Below are 22,694 nucleotides of genomic sequence, written 5' to 3' on the forward strand. Positions count from 1 at the left end.
CTAGTACCACCTGAGAGATTGAAAGGTGCATCGTTAGTTAATTACCTGTGTCCACAGAGACCAAGATGTTTAACCCAAAGTGGCTATACCCATTCGAGTGCAAGGAACAACCACCAATTTCCCTTCAGCCATTATCCCAGGTCTACCAGAGGAAACTATTATCGGGACCGACTTTCCCAATTTTCCATAATTTTTGCAGGCGGTAAATACATGCCAGTCACAGATTTTCACCATTCAAAACCTGGCAGGAAGAACCGTTTATAACCACAACTTCTGTATGGGATTGGCCTTCGATTCCAATACATTTGCAACCTGAACTCCCCGAGAAGCCATCAGCATGTGCCCCATGTGCGGGTGCATTATGTATAGGGGAAGGGTATGTGAGGCACCTGAGGGCGTACTCATTTCCTTTTTTCCGATATTCTCTGCTCAGGTGGCCAGGGAAAGGCCATCGCTCTTGGATCACCTGGGTGGAGGAGACTTGGAGAGTGGGGAGAGGACGTCCTTGGGTGAGACATGGTATCCCTATTCACTTTTCACAATGAGCCTTCACCCCAACACCCTTTTTAGGTTCCTGTCATACTTCCCTTTTCCTTTCTTTCAAAATAACCATCAGAAGGGCCATGGTTATACTGGAACAAAGAAGTAATCTTTTTGAACTAGCAGTTCGTTCTGGACTGCCCCTTTTGGGGTCGGACCAAGTCTGCTTTGCATATAGTTAATTCTAAACCTACCGGCCATCACTTTCTTTGTTTCACTGTAGATCATATTCAACAACTATGGCAAACTGTGTCATCCTCACATTGTCAACACTGATCCCACCAATGTCCTACCCCAACTTATCCTTTCACCTACAGACCATGCCATGGCAATGCCTTGAAAAGAGGTGATCCCACAATATCAGAAATCATTGTTCATTTCATATACTTGTCGTTGTCTTTATGAGACCTTCTGTCCTGCCTAAAGCATCACAGGATCACTCCATCAATAAAACGGGTCTGCATACCCTGAAGCACAAGCAAACTACAGGCCAATTTGCTGTCTACCATGCAGTGTAAAAGTCGTATAAATCTTAGTAAATGTGGTCACGTCCCTAGTGGCTATCTATCTTGTCACCGTGTCCATCCTGGAGAATGGCTGGGAGGAATCACTGAAGTAGGGTGATAAAGGCTACACCCTATGACTACCGAGCAGGAATTACAGAAGATTCGACATAGAGGCAAGACCCCAATGACCATCAGGGGGACATTACTGAAGAGTAGGGTTGGTTTCCTACAGTTACTTTCGTAGCATTTAACATTTACGCTACCTTTGACACCAGAGACCATGCGGTTCTTCTCTGCCACCTCATAAATCGGTTTAGCGTTGGGAGTGCACTCATATAGACCAGGTCAATCAAAGCCTTTACTGCTCAAATCCAACTATTTGTTCCTCTTGGTAACCCCAGTGGCCATCATCATTCCATGTGTTCTCCAGTCTTCTATAAGCAACCACTGATTAGTGCCATCAGCCACTTTCAACTTAGCATTCACATGTATGCTGATGAAACCCATATCCCATTCAATCTTTAGGTGGGATCTCCCTTTGGCCAACCCACAGCTGATATCTTGCCCAAATTCTGCCTTCGATGGCGAGGAATTTTCTATGTCTAAATGCACACAGGTCAGTGACTGTATGTATAGAGCCCAATAACGTCAATGCACTACCTTTTTCTGGACACACACCAGGGCTCACCGGGGTAATTTATAACAGACATTCAGCCTTATTCCGAGTTTGGTGGTAATTCAGTTGTAAATACACCAAATTACTGTCCAAATCGGTTACTGTTACCACTATTTGATGCTGTGGGTGTACCACAGGATTACAAGTGGTGGGAGCAGTGTAATTCCCCATTTGTGGAGTCTATAGGAGTACATGAGGAGTTTTGATGTATTTAAAGCTGGTGGAATTACCGCATGGTAAATCAGCGGATTTGTGTAGGTAAAGTGGAGGGTTTGCCTACAGCAACACACTGGAGGTGAATCCGCCATGTTACCTCCAAAATTGGTGGCTTTACCATGTAATTCCACCAGCAGTAACTCTGCAAAGAATTATAATTTGGCGGGGCAGGAGAAATGACGGTAATTCCATTAACCCCAATAAAAGTGCGGCAACGGAATTACAGCCATGCTTTACCCACACCTGCAAACTTGGAAAAAGCCCCATGTTATGGTTGTATTTCATTTCATGGGGTACCTTTAGCTGAATCCTCCAAAATAGTGGTATAAAAAATGTCTCACTGCCAACTCTGCCTTATACAAGTAAATGTCCTGATTCATTCATGCCTAAATGATCAATGAACACAGTGAGTATACAATCCTATGTCTGAGACTAAGATAATTCCTTTTACTAAAAACCTGAGAACCTGCAATTGAAATGGTATATTTAATCACATACAATACAGGAAGCAAATGACTACCAGTTCTGCGGTCTAAGATTCAAAGCGTTTCCCAATTGGAATAATACATTAATTCACAAAGGGACCGAGCACAGATTTCAAGGATGAGAAATAAGGCTTTTTTATTTTTTTTAAACTCATGGATCGAAAATCATACAAACCTCAAAAAAGTTAAAATCCCCGTCACTGTTTGTATGGGATAAAATGTTTAATGCAAAAAGATTTACAGAAAGTGATGAAAAGCAGAAAAATGTGTCATTCATATTTACAGGTCAAGCATTAGAATACAAGGGCAGAAATTCCTTTAGAACAGGTAAGTACAGTTTAGAGAGGATACTCCCTGGTGTTAATGCACATTCTTTGCTTTACAGACGTCCGTCCCAAGCACTACGGGGAATCTATTAGTGGAGGAGTTCAATTGAATTGCTAAGATAAAATATTCTTTTCGGACACTGGCTCTCATTATGAGTTTTGCAGAATTAGCCAGGGGAATTCTGCAACACTAATAACATTACGAATTTGAAAAACCTAAAATGAGTCATACAACAGCTTGCTGGTCACACCTTTAGAGGTATCCGGCAAAGATATCAGAAGATATTATTGAAATTTGAAATTAGACCATTTACCAATTCGAACAATAAATGGTGCCTGGGAAGGCATCCCGGACGAGGACAGAATATGTCCATTACGTGCCTTGGGGTATAAAATCCAAATAAGGTTCTGTTGTGCATCCGTCGTTGTTGCATTTTAGGAGCCCATTGTTGAACAAATAGGATTTGTTCAATTGATGACTTTCCGTGAGATCTGCAAATTGGACTAATTCAGAGTTCATAATCAAGCACTCTTTAATGTCCATCCATTGATGTTATGTATTGAACCTGACTACGAAATATTGTCTTTTTTAAAAATTGTATTTATTTTTTATTAAATGTTACATTTCTTTTTTTTTTAAAGAGAAGCTCTCAATGCACAACCACAATACCACACCTAACTGCCCAAAATCACACATAGGTCTTCAGTGAGCAGTCCCAGTGAATAGAATATTGGAAGATGACCTGATGCATGTCTCCTCACAACCAACATTAACCCCCAGTTCACAATTAGATCCCATAGACATGAGTCCTCTGCAGTCACAAAGTGTGCAGTGGTGCTGAGTGACACTGCCAATCCACATTCACTTCCTTCCACAGTAGACCCCGCCCCGGCCCAGAATAGCCTCTTCAGATTTTCTGCCATTAATTTGCACCATCTGCCTGCAGGCAAATTCTACCTTTGCATTTGTAAGTGACAGGTCGCCCTGTTCACAAATCACAGCCCCTCCCTCTTCAGTAATCCTCATTGCCTGGGGGGTTGCACACCTGTTTCTTGTAACCCAAAATAGTGGTGCTTGACTCTGTTGCCTAAAGAAAACTGTTTTCAGAAACGAGAATTTAGAAGCTTAGGTACAATTCTCCCACCTGCCCAATTTACCCTGGCCTTGCCCCTTTCCGATATCCTCCACATAGTGCTCTACTGTGTGCCCTCTGTACCTGGCGGGTGGTTCTCCTACCAGAGAGATGTAAAGGTGGCAGCTCCAGGCCCAGCACTCTTTAATGAGATCCTGAGTTACACTGCAGAAGAACAGTTCTTTAAGGTATGTCCCAGTATGATGGTACAAAATGCTGTGAGTGGGAGGAGAGGCCAGAGGTGTTGGAGAATAAGGTGTGATATAGACAAGCTGTAAGACTGGTTCCAGATGGCTCAAAAGCAACCGAGGGCCAAGTCTTTGACCAAGGTTCATAAGTCAGCGAAGGACAGGGCAGGATCGGGGGACGTCAGGGTCGGACTGGGACATAAAATTCACTTGGAACCAATGCAAAAGTGGCCCTCAGTCACAAATGAAAATTCGTTCACTTTGTGAGAGACTGCTTAAATAGTATCCAAGGGGAATTGTTTGTTAAAATGTTTTGTTAATTGTGCATTTTTAAGAATATTTTTGAGTAACACTGCTCAAAATGACTAACTGCACAGCAAAGTAACTCATTAAACTGACCCACTTTGCCTCAAAAAGGTGCCCCATGGTAGCATGTTGGACCTGCACTTTGGGCATTGCCCTGTTACCCCACAGGCCAGTTAGCGCCTTGGGGAAGTAACAACATGCAGATCCCCATACAGGCTCAGGGTCTTGTGGTTGGTGGACTTGGAATAGTGTTGTTACAGAACATACAGTGAGGTGGAGCGGGAATTGTCGTTAACAAACGTTGGCAAAGCCAATGGGTTTGGCTGTCATATGTCAAACAGCTCCAAGTGCCACAATAAACGTCATGCCATGACTAAAAGGCAACAATAAAGTTCACAACATCAGACATGATAATAATAATGAAATACCTAACGCATATTTCCAACAAAAAGGTAGAGATAAACAAATACAGTTCCATCATGAATGGGCTGACTGGGATGATGTCCATGAAATTGACAACACAGGCACCCAATTGCAACTAAGGCACACACAGAATGTTCATCTTCCAGAAAATCACAATGCCACAAACATCCAAAAGGAGGGAATAATGACCTATCACTAAGGCTGATGTACATTCATCTGCATTTTCCATATACCACTGTCCATGCCAATATTTTTTGGATATAACACGGTACACTTTTGGTAGTAGCATTTCTGCCGGACAGCTTGACTCTACCAGATTGTCATCCTGGTTTACAGGGTGGAACATTTCTTGCGAAGAGGCCTCCACACTTCAAGGGCACGCTTGAGCACAACTCGAGTCCATCACACAACCATGCGATTAATTCAAGTACCACAAAAACACTGTACTAGAAACTGTCCTGGTGGAAATTTGCTCTGCATCACGCCCGTGTTTCACTCCCTTTCTTTCCAATCAACAATATTTGGATACCAATGATTACACATGGACCCCTACTACCACACGCATACGCCTTCCCCCTCAATCCCCTTACACCTTTCCATTTGTCTATCTCATGCCTATCCTACTGGAGCTTCTTCTTTCCTCTCCCCTTTTACTTTCCAACATGGTGTGGTTCACCTCATCCGGGACACAATTCACTACTATCCGGACAATCTTTAGCAATCATGGCATGTCATGTCACTGTAACAACACTATGATGTGATGGGTGGAGTAAAAAATGACTTTAACGTAACATAACATACTCGAGGTGTTACTAAAGTGGCACCTAAGAGTGAGCAAAGACCTAAAAAGAACGTTGCATTACCACTGCACACTGATTGATGATGCCGTATCTATAATGTGTCCGATTCTGGGTTTTAATGTGAGAATTTGTGATCTTTTCGTGATCCTTGCGACACCTCCTCTGTTAAAACCCCCATTATGCAAAAACAGCTTTCTGCCAAACAGTCATCTGTTGCTTCCCTTTGTACTCCCCTTCCCCTTATGAAGGCCTTTCTTGCACGTTGTAAGCAGGAAACAGCTCTGCAAGGTAAGTGCTTTCCCCAGATATCCATGTGCAGTCTGCAATCACAGGTTCGAATACCATCCGTGCCAACTAAGAATTTCATCATGAAGAGGTTTATTAATTGAGGACCATTAAAATGCGTTCTAATCATATTAACGGCATATATTACAGTACTTGGAAAGTAGGGGGTGGTATGGCTTGTAGCAGCACTTTATAAAATTCTGATATTATGATTTACCTTCAGTGGAGCCAAGTCAATTTCACGCACTAGGCCCCACCCACCAGAGGGAATTTAGGTTCTCAGCAAAAACAAGCCCTTCGACTCTAGCCATGGGCATGTTGACTTCAACCCTTGTCTTTCTTCCTCTCTGATTTGAGTGCTTTGCTTTAATTGGTCATAGTCAAGCTCATTGCACATCCTCTCACGTAATACGCCAGATCCTCACTCGAAACGTTTAAAGCATTTCAGTTACAGTCCCGGATCTAACCCATAGTTTACGTCTCAGCTTGTTGTACGAGACCTACATGACCAACTTCTGCATTTTTGCCAAAACTCTCAATCTTGTCGCCCCATCCCAAGCAGGACTTCATGCGAACCGCAGTACTGATGCATTGCTAATCACTATCTGGGATGAGGAGTGGGACTCGGCCAATTAAGATGGCTGCTCTTAGTCTGCTCACCTCCCTAGCATCATTTAAGCAGAGTCTGAGATATATCCTTGTATGGGAGAGCATCTTCTTCAAAGACTGGTCTTAAAAGTCTCTCCAGCCCCTCTCTCTTCTCGCCTTGGACTTCTTGTTGGTGAAGTACCTCAGAGCTCTCCTCTCTCTTCCCTTCCCTTCAATGTCATCTAAAGACCCTTGCCACTTTTCTCTGCCCCTTTGACCTCATGTGACTCGAGTATGCTTATAACCCTAAATTACCCTCAAAATTGGCGAAGCACCACTCACAAAAGCTGGTACTTTGTACGGGATCCTATCAAATAATAGGAGCACATTTTTAATAGTGCATCAAGCTGATTGCAGGTGCTCTAATAGAAGACGTTTTATTAATCCTTTCGATGCTGGTCCATTTCTTACCTCTGAAAGATAAAGAGCCTCAGTCAGACCTGTGGGAAGTCATACTTCCAAACTGCAGATCATCCCAACGCAAGTGCTGAACTTGCTGAGGTATCTTTCTGATGCAGTGAACTATTTAATGGAAGAAAATAATCTCAGAGCCTCAGCTGGTAAATGAAGACCCTTCTTTGTGGTAACCAACCCTTTTTTAATAAGCACTCCCCAAGGCTTTTTCATTGAAACCACCCCAACTCACGATAAAATACCAATAAACCTGAGCACTTTCACAGATTCTGACCATTCGCTTAAACCACTAATTAAGTTAAATCGGTATTTTTCTATAACAGTACCCTCAGCTGTACCTTTTCCTTCCTAGTGTTCTTTCAAGGAGTCCTCTGGATCCTGGGCATGGTGCTGTGTTTTCTCGGCTACGCAAATGGCCTATGGTACGGTTCAGGGCCGGCCTTAGTGGCAGCGGCGCCCTGGACGCCCCTGGTCAACAGGGTGAGGGGCAGGCGCGCCACTTTTTTTTCTATCTCTCCCCACTCCTGCGCCTGGCAGTTAATCACTAGAATAGGGTGCTAATTCGCCCTATTCCAATGAAAACCACCTCCCTCCTGCGTCAGAGTGGGGAGATATTCATCGCAATAGGGTGCTGATGTTATTACACGCGCCCCGTCGCCGTGGACGCGTGTGATAACAAAAGAGCACCTGCCGCGCCTTCTCCCACTATGCCAGCTCGGGGGAGCTCTTAAAAGACTCCTCTGAGCTGGCGGGGTGGGGGGCTAATGGCGCCCTGGTGGGGCATGGTGCCGCGTGAGGTCGCCTGGCCCGCACTGCCCTAAGGCCAGCCCTGCTTGGGTTCGCCAGCCTTGCTGCTATGCCAGCATCTTCAGTATCAGTCGCTAGACTCTTATCTTGACTTGGATCAAGTGATGACATCTTCACTACTTTGGGAAGTTGGGAGTAAAGGGATTTTTTAGGGGGTAGAAGTATAGTTCTCATTCCGACTGGTGTATTTTTATTCAAGTAAATATATATTGTCAATTTAAAAATAGAATTTTTTCTTGTCATTCTTCATAGCTAGCAATTCGCCTTTGATCTTCACATTACACAGAACTATATCAACAATCCTCTTTGTGGAAAGGGACGCTCATTCCACTGGTCTGGACACGCCAACTGAACAGTGCGGGTGGCATTAAGGGTCATACACATATTTAATCCCTCTTTAGGAGTTACCAGTGTGTAATGTAAAACAGCTGGGAATCAGTAAACATTTAGTATGCTTGTATGTTCCTGTTAGAGAAAAGAGGGTACGGATTCCCATGCAAATGGAGAGTTAGCAGCGCTCCAAAAGAGCTTTGCTGCAGATCATGGTGGGACGCCACAGCCCAAGCAACGGGGCGGGCTGAGCGATGAGGCCATGGGAGTGCCCTGATCTCAGGGGGGTGGCGGTTCTCAAGAGATAGGAGCCTGGACACAGGGGTGTGGCAGATCTCAAGAGATAGGAGCCTGAACACAGGGGTGTGGCGGATCTCAAGAGATAGGTGCCTGAACAGGGGGGGTGGTGGATCTCCAAAGATAGGAGCCTGAACACAGGGGAGTGGCAGATCTCAAGATGTAGGAGCCTGAACACAGGGGGGGGCGGATCTCAAGAGATAGGAGCCTGGACACAGGGGGGTGGCGGTTCTCAAGAGATAGGAGCCTGAACACAGGGCGTTGGTGGATCTCAAGAGATAGGAGCCTGAACACAGGGGGGTGGCGGACCTCAATAGATAGAAGCTTGAACAAGGGGGGTGGCGGATCTCAGGAGATAGGAGCCTGAACACAGAGGGGTGGCGGATCTCAAGAGATAGGAGCCTGAACACAGGGGAGTGGCAGATCTCAAGATGTACGAGCCTGAACACAGGGGGGGGGGCGGATCTCAAGAGATAGGAGCCTGAACAGGGGGGGTGGTGGATCTCCAAAGATAGGAGCCTGAACACAGGGGAGTGGCAGATCTCAAGATGTAGGAGTCTGAACACAGGGGGGGGCGGATCTCAAGAGATAGGAGCCTGGACACAGGGGGGTGGCGGTTCTCAAGAGATAGGAGCCTGAACACAGGGGGTTGGTGGATCTCAAGAGATAGGAGCCTGGACACAGGGGGTGGCGGAGCGCAAGAGATAGGAGCCTGAAAACAGGGGGTGGCGGTTCTCAAGAGATAGGAGCCTGAACACAGAGGGGTGGCGGATCTCAAGAGATAGGAGCCTGAACACAGGGGAGTGGCAGATCTCAAGATGTAGGAGCCTGAACACAGGGGGGGGGGGCGGATCTCAAGAGATAGGAGCCTGAACACAGGGGGTGGCGGAGCGCAAGAGATAGGAGCCTGAAAACAGGGGGTGGTGGATCTCAAGAGATAGGAGCCTGAACACAGTGGGGTGGCGGATCTCAAGAGATAGGAGCCTGAACACAGGGGGTGGTGGATCTCAAGAGATAGGAGCCTGAACACACAGGGTGGTGGCGGACCTCAATGGATAGAAGCTTGAACACAGGGGGGTGTCGGATCTCAAGAGATAGGAGCCTGAACACAGGGGGGTGGCGGATCTCAAGGGATAGGCGCCTGAACACAGGGGGTGGCGGATCTCAAGAGATAGGAGCCTGAACACAGGGGTGGGGGATCTCAAGAGATAGGAGCCTGAATACAGGGGGGGTGGCATATCTCAAGAGATAGGAGCCTAAACAGAGGGGGTGGTGGATCTCCAAAGATAGGATCCTGAATACAGGGTGTGGCAGATTTCAAGAGATAGGAGCCTGAACACAGGGGAGTGGCGGATCTCAAGAGTGTCCTTCTTGCTATGGGTGTTAATCATGGCAATATGACGGAGACCGTCAGAGGGGTAGTGGGCATGGAAGGGTAGTCCTAGGACGAATAGTGACAGTTTGACGCTGGGGGGGGCGGAGGGCGAGGCTCATAAGTAATTTTTAAGATGTTCTTTTCGGGGAATGGACTGTAAAGACAAAGAGTAATCACCCCACAAATGTGGTGGAGATACAGTCATTGAATTCAAGTTTGGGGCAGACACAAGTGAACAATCCTAGAGAAAGCGCGGGTACAGATGGGGACGTGCTCTGTTGAGCTACTTGTGTATTTGTAAAGCATCACCTACCACCGCAGGGAGGTATACATCTTCCGGCAGCTCTTTGAGTCTAGCTCTGTGTTTTCTGAGCAGCCTTCTGAAAGGTAATGTCTTAATTGCAGCTATAAACCAGCTAAAACCAGCTCCAGGTGTGATAAACCTGTCTTAACTAAGTGTGTCTTCTGCCATTTCATTTATAAGCTGCATGTGACGCCTTGCACTGAATCCCTGTTAAAAGCAAGCTTTGGCAAAGACAACTCTTTTGGCTCTTGCATAAGCATTAAATAGATATTTGCTAGCCACCGCCAAAATATGCCTAGGTACTAGAACTAGTTGACAACGGTTGCAATGTTGAGGCCACTCAGTACCATTATGACTGTGCCTCGAAAATGCAGATCCCATGCCTACACAAAAGCCTAAACTGTGGGCTTTGCCAATGCTTGTGCAATGTGTTGCTGCCCGTGATGTGCAAAAAGTCTTTGATGAAAACCATCCTGTTCAAGACGTCATTCATAGAATGGTCCCAAGACCAGAAATCCTATGAAAGGCCTTGCAGTCTATAAATGTAGCGATGGTTAGATTGCAAGCCACAGCTATTCCCATCCTTCCCCACCTTGACCCTCCACCTAACTGTTAGAATGGCAAAGCTCCGCGTAAGCCCATCCTGGCCCCTCGATACTGAGGGATACTTGTGTTTATGTCTAAGCTGTGAGGCTGTCTATTTCAAGAATTCCATCTTTGATCAATGTTGATGGTGCATCCCGATGGTTCACTTCCGACAGCCATACCGGCACGCCATCCACGCCCCAGATCAAGGCATGGCTAAACTCACACAGGTGTAAGTAGCCCCTTTAGCCTCAGTGATGTGAACTTGACCTCTCCTAGTCACTCCTTCACGACCAACAATGGCAGTGGGTGCTCTTCTTTTTCTCCTCTGGAGTAATGTGTGCCAGGCTAACTACAAAACATGATTGGACTCCAACAATTCCAACTCAGATACACGAGGGTTTTCACTGCATCCATTACTCTTTTACACCATTGCCCTCTAAACAGGTTCTTGGTTTCTCTCCTGTTAATTGGGATAAACCATAGGCAGTGATCCCTAGGGTGTGGGAGGGTCACAAACCTGAGAGCCCGGCAGGGAACTATACCTTTATCCAAGTCAAACAGGGAATGCACAGCGACTCCATCGCCCAATGGCGTGACACGGCTACCCGGATGAACAGTAACCCTTTGTGTTTGCATTTTGCTGAACCAGGAGGAGAGTGCTAAGATCAGAAATGCATTAAATGAGGACTAATACTAAGCGTGGAGCAAGCTCTATACGCCAAAGTGATAATTGATCAGCTAATGATCCATGTGGGGGAGTGGGGAGATCCTTGTGAGAACATAGACTGCGGACAGTCAGATAATGATATGCAATGTGATCGTAGGATGAATAGTATGTACAACAGGGCGGAGGATGCAGGCTTCCAAATTGCTGGGCGCTATTTAGCGCCTGGATATCGCCTACTAGAGCCTGATTGGGCTGACATCCAACAGCCACCAGGAGCTACTTTTGACTCTTAGGTCATTTAGTGTCATACACACATACATATTTGAGATTAACTCAATGTTTTGGGGAATGTGTATGATGGTGTATTGGGATATAGTTAAGGGCATGATGGGAGATTTATAATCAACATAAAGGTGTTGTTTGTACCTCATGTAGAAGTTAGATTTGCAGTACACTAGTTACTAGCTCCTCATTCCCAGGGTAGCTCCTGCTCACTCTGCGATGCCAGATACCCAGGGGCTGCTTTTAGCTCCTGCTCATCAAATCTTTATTTTGATCCCTGAGGATGGGGTTGAAAGGGCAGGGTCCCTTTCAAAGGAGAGCAGAGGAGGTTAAGGGCAGATTTGAAAGCAGAACAGTAGTGATGTTTGTGATATCAGCAGAGAGAGTTTCAGTGATGAGAATTATGGAGATAAAAGGAATGGCAGCAAGTAGAAGGATGGAGAGGGCCAGACTGTGGTGCATGTTAGGTCATACAATGATTTAAAGACCAATAGAAAGGATTTGAGGAGAGCATAGTGAAGGGTGGGTAGCCAGCCGTAATGCAGGCGGGGGTAGAAGCTGGAGAGGAGCAGGAGTAGACGTATGGAGAGGAGGTTGAAAAGTTGAGATTTTGTTAAGGGGGTGAAAGAGTCCAGAAGAAGGCTTAGAGGAGGCCTGGCAGTGGGCGAGTTACTGGGTACAAGGGTTGTGATGAGAGCCTTAGTGGATGTGGAGATTTTCCTGATCTTCAGTAGGTTGCGCGGTCCGAGTAGAGGTGATACAATGTTGAAGTTTAAGATTTCTATCCAAGAGAGCGACAAGGCCAGACTAGAAGGCCCCTGGGAATGGTTATACGGGAGGTAGGAAGGGGTGAGCATGATGTTCTAGTACGTCCATGACTTCCATCATTGAGGAGATGAACATAAGACTTCAAAGTGCCATTATGTGGCAGATGGTTATAAGCTAAATAGAGATACAAAAGGACAGATTGCGTGACAACGGGGAAGGGCTGCAGGTTGTCACTGAGTAGGTAGTTGGAGAACTGACAGATGAGTTTACCAAGAGATGAGGTGTAGAGGATAAAGGGTAGTGGGCCAAGAATGGAACCTTGGGACATCCCCACTGGGAGGTCTGTGGGATCAGCTGTGTTTGTGCTGCAGGATATCGAGAATACGCGGTCTGAAATGTAAGACGCAATCGTGTCAAGTACAGAATCTTGGAGGCCGCTTTTGCCATCTTACAAAGGTGTAGTTTGGAGCTTTGTCTTTCCTGAGCTGACCCCCCCACTCCCTTCAATGGACTCGCCCACTATGCAAGTGTTCTGGCTCCCTTCTTGACCTGTGTCTTAGCTCCTATTGAAAGATGTTCACCTGCACCTCATTGGTGCAAGACGTCACTTGACTAAGGCAACATGACGTGAAAGCTGGCGGTACTACTCATTAGGGCATTGTTTCCAGCTCCTCTTAACACTTTTGACTTCTTTTTACTGGGCTGAGGACCGGCTCTTGTCTTTCCTGTGCTGCCTTTCTCCCCCCATCTGTTGCAATAGACTGATCCACTGCACCAGTTCCTTGCCAGCTTTCAAGACTAGCCTTGTCGTTCTACAGTAAATCTCTTCACCCACATCCCATGGAGCAGAATGTGACCTGACTTCTGGAAGACTGATCTCTCTTCAGCCTAGTCAATTACTGTGACAATTACCAAAAGGCCTACTTGTAAGAAATCCTTCTCTACACCTAATTCCATACATGCCAGCAAGGTAGTGTCTATCCCGCTATTCCATATTGACTGGACCATATGTCTGCTCGCTGGTCTTCTTCGATGCATTATTATTATTATAATTATTATTAGGATTATTATTATTGTATTTATTGAGCGCGGACCTAGCTTCGGATGCGCTGGAGAGCTTTACAAGTCATAGGGGAAAGTACACAGCGATGGAAGCAGGTTTCAAGGGTTCAATACAAGCTAGTGGGGAGCTAACAGCAGGGGAGGGGAACAATATGACATTAAGGGATCTACAAGCAACCAAGGGGGGAAACAGGGGTAGCAGTTACAGGATAGCTGGTGAGTAGAGAGTGTGCAGAGCCAAGTGCATCCTCTGCAATATGCTCTCAGATGTTTCTAATGCTCCTGCTATTTCTGACCGTCTGTCCCGCCTCACTCCTGACATCCTTTTCATCACTGAGCCATGTTGTTCACCTTCCTCTGCTCCTATGTTTCATGTTCCGCTCTTGTGCCTGGTCAATCGTACGCATTGACCATCTTTTCATGCATGACAGCAGGTGGGTGGCATCTAAATCTTTATGGGCATGTTCCATGATTACCACTTACACCTTTGCCTGTTTTTAATCCATTTATGTGCAAGTGTATCTGCTTCCTTCATGCACAGCAACTTCACATCCTATATTTCACCCTCACTCACTTGATCCAATTTCCTCCTATGTGTTTGAGACTTTTTTCAGCTTTGTTAGAATATCTGCACAACTATTTTGTTTTTCTGGGAGACTTTAACACCCCCATAATGGTCTCCCGACGTTCTGATATCTTGACTCTTTGTGATTTGACAAGGGAATACTTGTCCAACACACCACCTTAGCAATACTCATGACCTTTTTGGTAGTCTCTGATTTAATCCCAGTCTGTGATCCCTCTATTTCGGTTTCCTGGAGAGACCACAGTCTTCTTGCTTTCTCCCGGCCTATCCCTTCTCTCTAGACTCTGCTTCAAATTAAACCGTCTAAGAGACCGGCTCACTCCTCTGATAACCTGCCATCTTCTCTCCTACTGGATCATCTCAATCATTTGCACTTGATTTTTCTAGACAATTTATCTCCTGACAAACTGATCACCATCTTCGGCTCTGTTACCTTACCGTACTGACTTTGCACCACTAATCTCCCAAAACACCAGTGCTAGCAGGACGCCTGATCCATGAACCGCAGCAAGTCCCTTACTGTAAAAGAATATGTATCTGCTCCATGGCGGGCCTAGAAGCTCCCAATCAGTACCGCCAAATCCAGCCATTAAAGGGATACAGCTTCTCGCTCACTATTTCAGATGGTAAAACTATGCTTCAACCCCCTGCCCTCCAGACCCGCTCTCGCTCAGTGAAACTTGTTTCAAGTATATCATTTTTTCCATTGACAAAACTTCTACTATCAAAACATGATTGTCACCAACAACCCACTGCTAAAAAAGGGGCCTTCTCTGTTAACCACTTTTGTCTGGGACTAACCTTTCATACTATCACCTACCATAACATGACGCTGACATGTGACCTAAATCTTACACTGATGACATTCTGATCCACAGTTCATAAAGGAACTTGCGGCCTCTGCAGCTCTTTGATTGGTTGGCTTTCATCATTAATTCCCCCTAGGCCAATATACGTTTCCTTCTCTTAAATCTGCGCAAAGGAATCTTTATTGTAAAGAAATCCCACCTTGACAACTCTGATAAATAACTTTTGCCCTATTTTTTCTACATCTTATATTTGGCACAACTTTAGAGGCCACTAGGGCCTCTCCAATTAATTGTCACGTGGCCGAAATAATCTTCTGTGCACTAACCAATTTGGCTTTCTCTGCATAGACGAAGCCAAATTGGTTAGTGCACAACTTGGTGAGTCTGCATAACTTCCTGTAGTGGATGATGCTCTGAAAATCTTGGACGGGGGAGGTGCTGGTCTCCGGGCACTTCCACATCTCTCCGCAGCATTTCACACGGTGGACCCTGGCATCTTCCGCTCCAATTTAGAGCACAGAAAGGTTATAGGTTACCAAGCACTAGGACTATTTCAATACTTCTTGACCGGTGAGGCCCTAGTCCATCAGGATAATGCTATCTCAGTCCTTCTGAGCTCCACTACCCTGCGACGTCTCCCAGGGGATAGAAGTGTCACCTGCGCCCTTTAACATCTAGTTAGATTTCTTCTTGACCGGAGAGGCCCTAGTCCATCAGGATAATGCTATCTCAGTCCTCCTGAGCTCCACTACACTGCGGCGTCTCCCAGGGGATAGAAGTGTCACCTGCGCCCTTTAACATCTAGTTAGATTTCGTCTTGACCGGAGAGGCCCTAGTCCATCAGGATAATGCTATCTCAGTCCTCCTGAGCTCCACTACCCTGCGGCATCCCCAGGGGATAGAAGTGTCACCTGCGCCCTTTAACATCTAGTTAGATTTCTTCTTGACCGGAGAGGCCCTAGTCCATCAGGATAATGCTATCTCAGTCCTCCTGAGCTCCACTACCCTGCGGCGTCTCCCAGGGGATGGAAGTGTCACCTGCGCCCTTTAACATCTAGTTCGATTTCTTCTTGACCGGAGAGGCCCTAGTCCATCAGGATAATGCTATCTCAGTCCTCCTGAGCTCCACTACCATGCGGCATCCCCCAGGGGATAGAAGTGTCACCTGCGCCCTTTAACATCTAGTTAGATTTCTTCTTGACCGGAGAGGCCCTAGTCCATCAGGATAATGCTATCTCAGTCCTCCTGAGCTCCACTACCCTGCAGCGTCTCCCAGGGGATAGAAGTGTCACCTGCGCCCTTTAACATCTAGTTAGATTTCTTCTTCAGTGGAGAGGCCCTAGTCCATCAGGATAATGCTATCTCAGTCCTCCTGAGCTCCACTACCCTGCAGCGTCTCCCAGGGGATAGAAGTGTCACCTGCGCCCTTTAACATCTAGTTAGATTTCTTCTTGAGTGGAGAGGCCCTAGTCCATCAGGATAATGCTATCTCAGTCCTCCTGAGCTCCACTACCCTGCGGCGTCTCCCAGGGGATAGAAGTGTCACCTGCGCCCTTTAACATCTAGTTAGATTTCCACGGGAGACCTGCTGAAAGAGCAGGGCATCGCCACCCATCAATATGCCAATGGCACCTCTCACTATTTAGGGGTGTCCTCCACAGTTTACGTGTCCCACGTGACTAGCTGTCTCAGGAACATCAAGGAGTGTATGGATCATTTTAAAGTAAAACTACATCCATCTATGAGTGAGTATTTATAACTCGTACTTACTATGTCCATGAAAAAGCTCAGGACTGGCTTTCAGTCCTTGCCTCTTATCTAAAGAAAAGAGTCCAGAATGACTTTCTAATGTTACTTTGTCTCATTCAGCCTTTCGGCTCCCTTCCTGTACAATATTTGTTGGCCCCACATTGATGGTGGCACTGTCCTTCTAATGGGCCTTCCTTAAACCTCTTCACGTCCCTCAACATCAATGCTGTGCTCCGCTGCTGTCCAGGTGATCACAGCTGTGGGCAAGTATTAACACCTCACACCTGTTATCTGGCGTAATTTGTAGACGTGTATTTAGTTAAAAGCTGCTAATATATAAAGATGTGCACCAAAATCATCCCCCCTGCCCCCGTCCACCCTCTATCTCCAGATGTTGTGGGGCGGTGGCATAGAACCTTGGGCAGTACTAAATCTCCACTAGGCATTTCACTCCTATGTTCCTTGTACCTGGATTTATCTCCCATTATGCTACCCATAATGCTCTCTGTTGTTAAAAGATTAGGTAAGTAAAAATTCATATCATTCTCCTTATACATAAGTTATTACAATAATGCTGTTTAAAAGTAAACACAGATGTATATGTTTTCAATTTGTGTAGGGATCAATTGGTCTAATTAGGATTGAGGATACCTAAGAACCCATTTAGGACTGAAATCCTGTTATCTGTTGGATTTAGAACTCTCTCCTTGAAGAAGGATCTACAGATCTGAACCTGTAGAGACAGACCATCTTTAGAGTTCAAAGATGAATATCTCATTGTATTTTTTATTATTTTTTGATTGCTTACTGAAGTTTAAAAATGTACTGTGAGCTTTGTTTTGACGCATATGTTAATACTTTGTCTAAAAGAACGGTTTTAGAATTGAATTTCGATGTCTAAAGTACTAATTACGAATGAAAATTAAGATCTGAAAGGCTATCAGTATCTCTTGGGACTTGGGCAGCCACCGGGTGTGGTCATTGTGTAAATACTACGGCCATGTCCAGTGGCCACTTGGCCCATGGCATAAAGACACTGTGCCCCAACTGTCATGATATGATAGGTTATGTATAACGGACTTAATACCCAGAGGTTTCTAAGTGCAGACCCGGGGCTTGAACCTGTGGTGTTCTGTGTCGTCTTGCTTCCAAGGCTAGCACTTTGCCCCTGATCTATCCTCCTGAGACAAGTCATGGCAGGTTTGTGTCTACCACTAGCCTTTGTAGCCTTTGCAGCCATGCCCAGTGGCCACTTTGCCCATGGCATGGCCTCTATACCCCAGTGTTGATGGCATATCCGCAGATTCAAGCCAGATCTGAGGGCACAAGCCGGTCTTGTCCTGGGTCTGCACCCCGGTTGAAGTCTATAGACATGCCTCGACCCTACTGGCCTTGCTTGAGACCCAAGGGCCATATTGGGTTAATGATTCACCCTTCAAGTGTGAACCTTACAATAGATGACCTTTTGGAAACTCCACTACTAGTCAAGAAATTGATGGACCAAGATTGGATTGCTTCAGTGGAGACGAAAGACCAGTGTAAATTATATGGCGGGTATACCACCGAAGTAAGGGCAAGGGGCTGTCTCCCAATTTACCGGGACAAATTCCCGAACAACCAGCTTCTCTGCCAGTTTATGCGCTTCCGATTAAACTTATACCCCACAAAGTAAATCACAGAGGTAAGAAAACTGCTGGCAGAGAGGAACTTTTTCATGTAGGCTGTGTGCAGGTTCTAAGGAAACTCTTGAACATTTGGTGGTATTTTGCCCAGCACTAAGGAACCAACACACACCATTTTTGGGAAACATTTTCTCAGAATATAGCACACTCGAGGCAGCAGATTGGTGGACAACGATGATTGTGGGAGAGAAATGATCCATGATCTTGGCTTTCTCTGCAATTTTTCAATATTTCGATTGAAATGCTGGCTAAATGCACAGTTGATTAAAGGTTCAGCAGAATGATTTGGGGGACAATCTACAGAGCCAAGATCCGAGGTACTAACGATATTAAGAGACTTATAGACCAGAATCTATTACGAACCAACTTGGGCTATGTTTTTTTCCTCTGTTTTTTGGTTAGATTTGTTTTGTTCTACTCGGATGATTGCTTTGTTTTTCTTTAGTTTTCTCTTTTCTCTGTTTCCTTTGTTCTTCCTGTGTTCTTTGTTGCTCCCCCTCTCAAAATATTTTTTTGTAAATTGATGGGGGGGGTTCTCTCTTTTCTGCTAAAAGGGTAAAGGTTTGGTTTTTCAAACCATATACTTATTAAATAAAATAAAAATGGCGGCAATTCATGAAAGCAGTGAAGCCCCAAGTTCCCTAGCTCACTTGGGAGAGCAGGAATTCAGCCACCCCCCCTGGAGCATGCATCACCAGTGGGGCATGTGACAAATAAGGCATGCCCACGAACAGCGCTCTGTTGCCGCTCAGACAGGCTTGCACTTCATAAAAACCAAACACAAAAGACCCTTCCAGCCACCCGCATTTTGCCAATCCTGCAATCCCCACCTCTTTTGGCCGTATTCCAATGATTGTGTTGCTCTGCTCCTCTCTACCACCCCACCCAAGGGTGCTGTTCTTTCTACCGCTGGCACAGTCGTCCACTGCCTCTGAATATGGTGGCACGTCTATTGAGTCAAATGTACCCAAGCTTTACACGCATGTGAGTTTGTAGTTAACCGTAAAACATATAGTATTTCTCAACAACGAAACAAACCACACACTGCCTCACCCAACAGCACATGGCGGCTTCCAACCAAAAAACACACCTACGCTCAGCGAACGGTGTCAACGAACTGCCAACAGCACATCACAGCTCTCGTGCTCTTTTCTCCCGCTCTGTGCTGCTAACTCCCCCCCACCCCCCACCCACTCCCTCCTTGCTTTACAGATCCACCAGAGCACCAAGAAACTACACAGGCGGCAACAGTGCACGGTATAAAAACCTTTAACATAACATAACAATACTGCATGTTTGACAGCTCCACCACTCCACCAAGTTGAAAATCATGGAAACTGTGCTTTTGTGTGGAGGAAATATCCTCCACACAAAAGTGTTACCAAATGAGGCCTCACTGTATGCAGGATGACCGCGTGTGGTGACATGGATTTTCTCCATTGAGTTCCATGGAGGTGCGACATGGGGAATACCTGTGGGGCTCTCATGACTGAATCATACAGACCCTTCCTGTTACCACATGCAGTATTTCCTGAAGCACGAGAGCCAAACTCTAAATGTGGCCCATACATTTTTATTTCTGCCATTTCCTTTGTTTTTGCGCGCTGTTTCTGGCGTATGAGACCAGATTATGACTTTGCAGGTACTCCCTCCAGCAATAACACCAAACCCATTGAGTGTTACCACATGCGGTAATTACCGGGTGCCCAGAAAGGTCCTCACCATTCCAAGTCGTGCAAACCTTTACATTATTCGTGATTACCATATAACTCCCTGGGGTTCGGTAATTACCATGTACGGAGCAGATTTTGTGTCGAGATAACTACCTGCACACCAAAGCAGGCGGCAATAAGATAACTCTGGGCCTCATTACGAGGTTGGAGGTAGCCTTGCCGGTTTTACCAACAAGGCTACCTCAAAACTCGCATCCGGGTCCGGCACCCGCAAATGGGCAATTACTGGGCTATTCCGGCCCAGCCGGACCCGGTAATTGCCCTTTCGTGGGTGCCGGGCCCGGTACATCCCCATTCCCATTTGAGCCCCATAGGTCTCAATGGGAATGGGGTGGGTGGTAGCACCGGTACCGTTAATAACGGTACCGGTGCTACCATCATCTTCTGCTCGCAGTTGCCGGTACGGCCACCAAGTCAGACCTGGTGGCTGCAAGGGCACCCACGAGCAGAACTGCTAGTATGGCGGTACGGTAGCAACAGTGCGGTAGCGATACCGGCGCCGTTGTTGCCTTACTGCCACACTTGTAATGAGGCCCTCTGAATTTAGCAGAGTGGTACAACACCCAGAAAAGGTAATGTTTTATACCGCCAACTTGTAATCGGGCCCTCTGCCCTCAGTTGCTGGGAAGTAGAGTTTAGCAAGACGATATTGATAGATGTAATGGAAATATATTGGTAAGATTTCACAGGAAGATCTACCTTGAGTGCAAGGAAGACTGCTGCCCTGGCCACATCCCACCGCTGTCCGCAGGCCCAGCTGAAGGTCAGCGGTTGGCGCGTTTCAAAGGTGTCCTCGCAGGCCCCACTGCGCAGGCCCCACTGCCAGGATTCAGGATATGATATGGCATTCATAACGTTCCTACACGCACGTGCTTCAAGGCGCGATCAACCATGCTTGTGGTACACATGCAGGGTCGGCAGAAGATATGCCAGGCCTGGTGGTGGACCATTTCAACAAGATGGTTGAGGTCTCTCCCTTGCCTTACAGGTGTGAAAACCAGTCAAAGGAAAGCAGCAAAGTGGCTAGTCGCGTTAGATTATGGCGGGATAGGCTGCTAGCGGGGAGCTGAAACACCAAACGTCCACTGAAAAGCTACTCATAGCTGTTTGACAGCATGATGCCGATGATAGGGCGTTCCGAGTAAAACGGCAAGGAGGGGATAGGAACGTTGCTAAATTCTATGAGAGGTAGCTGATAGCCCGAGGGTGTCAGTAAAGTCAGCCTGTCACGTGTGCGCCCTGTACCTTTAATGTCCAGAATGACATGACTATGTTTCTGTGTCACGAGACTGCGAACAGAGGGCATCTCCCATTGGCTAAGCAGTGAGCCGCAGCCACGACACTCAATAACAGCACAATTCTCGACACCTGAACGCAATCCAATACAACAGCGAGTTATGTGACATACATGCGTATATAGACAACATGTTATGTAATACTGGGAACATGAAAATATTACAACATAGCTTGACGAAACAGTGACATTCATTTTCAAGGTGTTTGGTAAAGCGCCGATCTGTCTTCAAGGAGCAGCAGAGTGCTTGACTGAGACGATTTGTGTAGCAGGGACAGCCTGGGCAAAATGTGCTGTCTAATAGTATCGCGAGATGTACTGATGGATGCCGCCGGATTAAACGGGGACCAACGAGGGCCCTGTGGTGGGACAGTTTTTGTTTTTCTTACAGCACTATGTTCGGTTGGAGACATACATTGATAAATGTATTGCCCAGAATCTACAGATGTACTTGATGAAATGTGAAGCCGTGGTCTAAACCCTGGCTCCTGGGAGTGGGGGTTCTGTGTATGATACATGGATGTGTGGGGTAGGGGGTGGTGTTGCCACCACAAGGTCGCGCTCTTTTAACCACAAATCTACAAGTCCGGTGGATAGACATAACCACTCAGTAACAGTTCATAGAATAGGTGCTAATCGTAGCTAATTCAGTGGTACTAGCTTTATCTACTCGGAAATGATGAAAGGAGGAGCTGCTCCCGACCTTTCAGCTACCCACCCGCATGTCCGCAGCAGGCGCATCAGGCTCCTGAGCTTTTAGTGGGGGTGTTATGAGTGTGAGACGCTCACCTGTCCCAGGCTCGCTGTGCCGCTCTCAGCTCTTCTCTGTTCCACTCGGACGCCCCAACTGTTTACAATGTCTCAAGCACGGCCGTCATGTGGGTCTCTCTGGCGTAACACAGCCGCACTGCCCAATGGCGAAAGGAGAAGAAAGCATGCGGTGTGACGGGAGTCGCAGGGTGCATACCTCGCCGAATAATGACAGGAATCCCGCGCACGGCACTGCGGGGCAGCTCAGAAGGGCAGGGCGCCATCACACGCACACCCCGGGCGAGCGGGCCTGAGTCACTGCGGGATGACAGGCCGGGGAGGGCTCTGTGTGGAGGGTGAGCACAAGAGGGCAGCGCGGGTCACTGTGGACGGGGTGTATGGGGGTCCCCGGGCTTAGAAAGGGCAGCGGGGTTCACTGTGGATAGAGAGGACGGGAGGGGGTCAGTGTGGATAGAGAGAACGGCAGGGGGTCGCTGTGGATGGGGTTTGTGGGCTCCCTGGGGACGGAGAGGCCAGGGAGGGCCCCTGTGGATAGAGGGGAGTTCGGGGGGGGGGGGGGGGCGTGGGAGGGGTGAAGGAGATTCAATGTGGATAGAGAGGACGGGAGGGGTCACTGTGGATGGGGTTTTTGGGCTCCATGTGGA

General features: G+C 46.7%; 1 long non-coding RNA gene across 3 annotated transcripts in view; it reads right to left on the reverse strand.

Annotated features, from left to right (window-relative positions):
* Positions 1-22,260, reverse strand: part of LOC138503274 (uncharacterized) — a 42,354-nt gene extending 20,094 nt beyond the window's left edge. For 2 of the 3 annotated variants that reach the window (XR_011279596.1, XR_011279597.1), the window contains exon 1: positions 22,069-22,260. This is a non-coding gene — a long non-coding RNA (uncharacterized lncRNA). The remainder of the gene's footprint in view (positions 1-22,068) is intronic. The other variant, XR_011279595.1, reaches the window with a different exon arrangement.
* Between the last annotated feature and the right edge of the window lie 434 nt (positions 22,261-22,694).

The sequence above is a fragment of the Ambystoma mexicanum genome, chromosome 11 (assembly GCF_040938575.1).
Source record: "Ambystoma mexicanum isolate Mex_15411 chromosome 11, UKY_AmexF1_1, whole genome shotgun sequence".
In the NCBI taxonomy this organism is placed as follows: Eukaryota; Metazoa; Chordata; class Amphibia; order Caudata; family Ambystomatidae; genus Ambystoma; species Ambystoma mexicanum.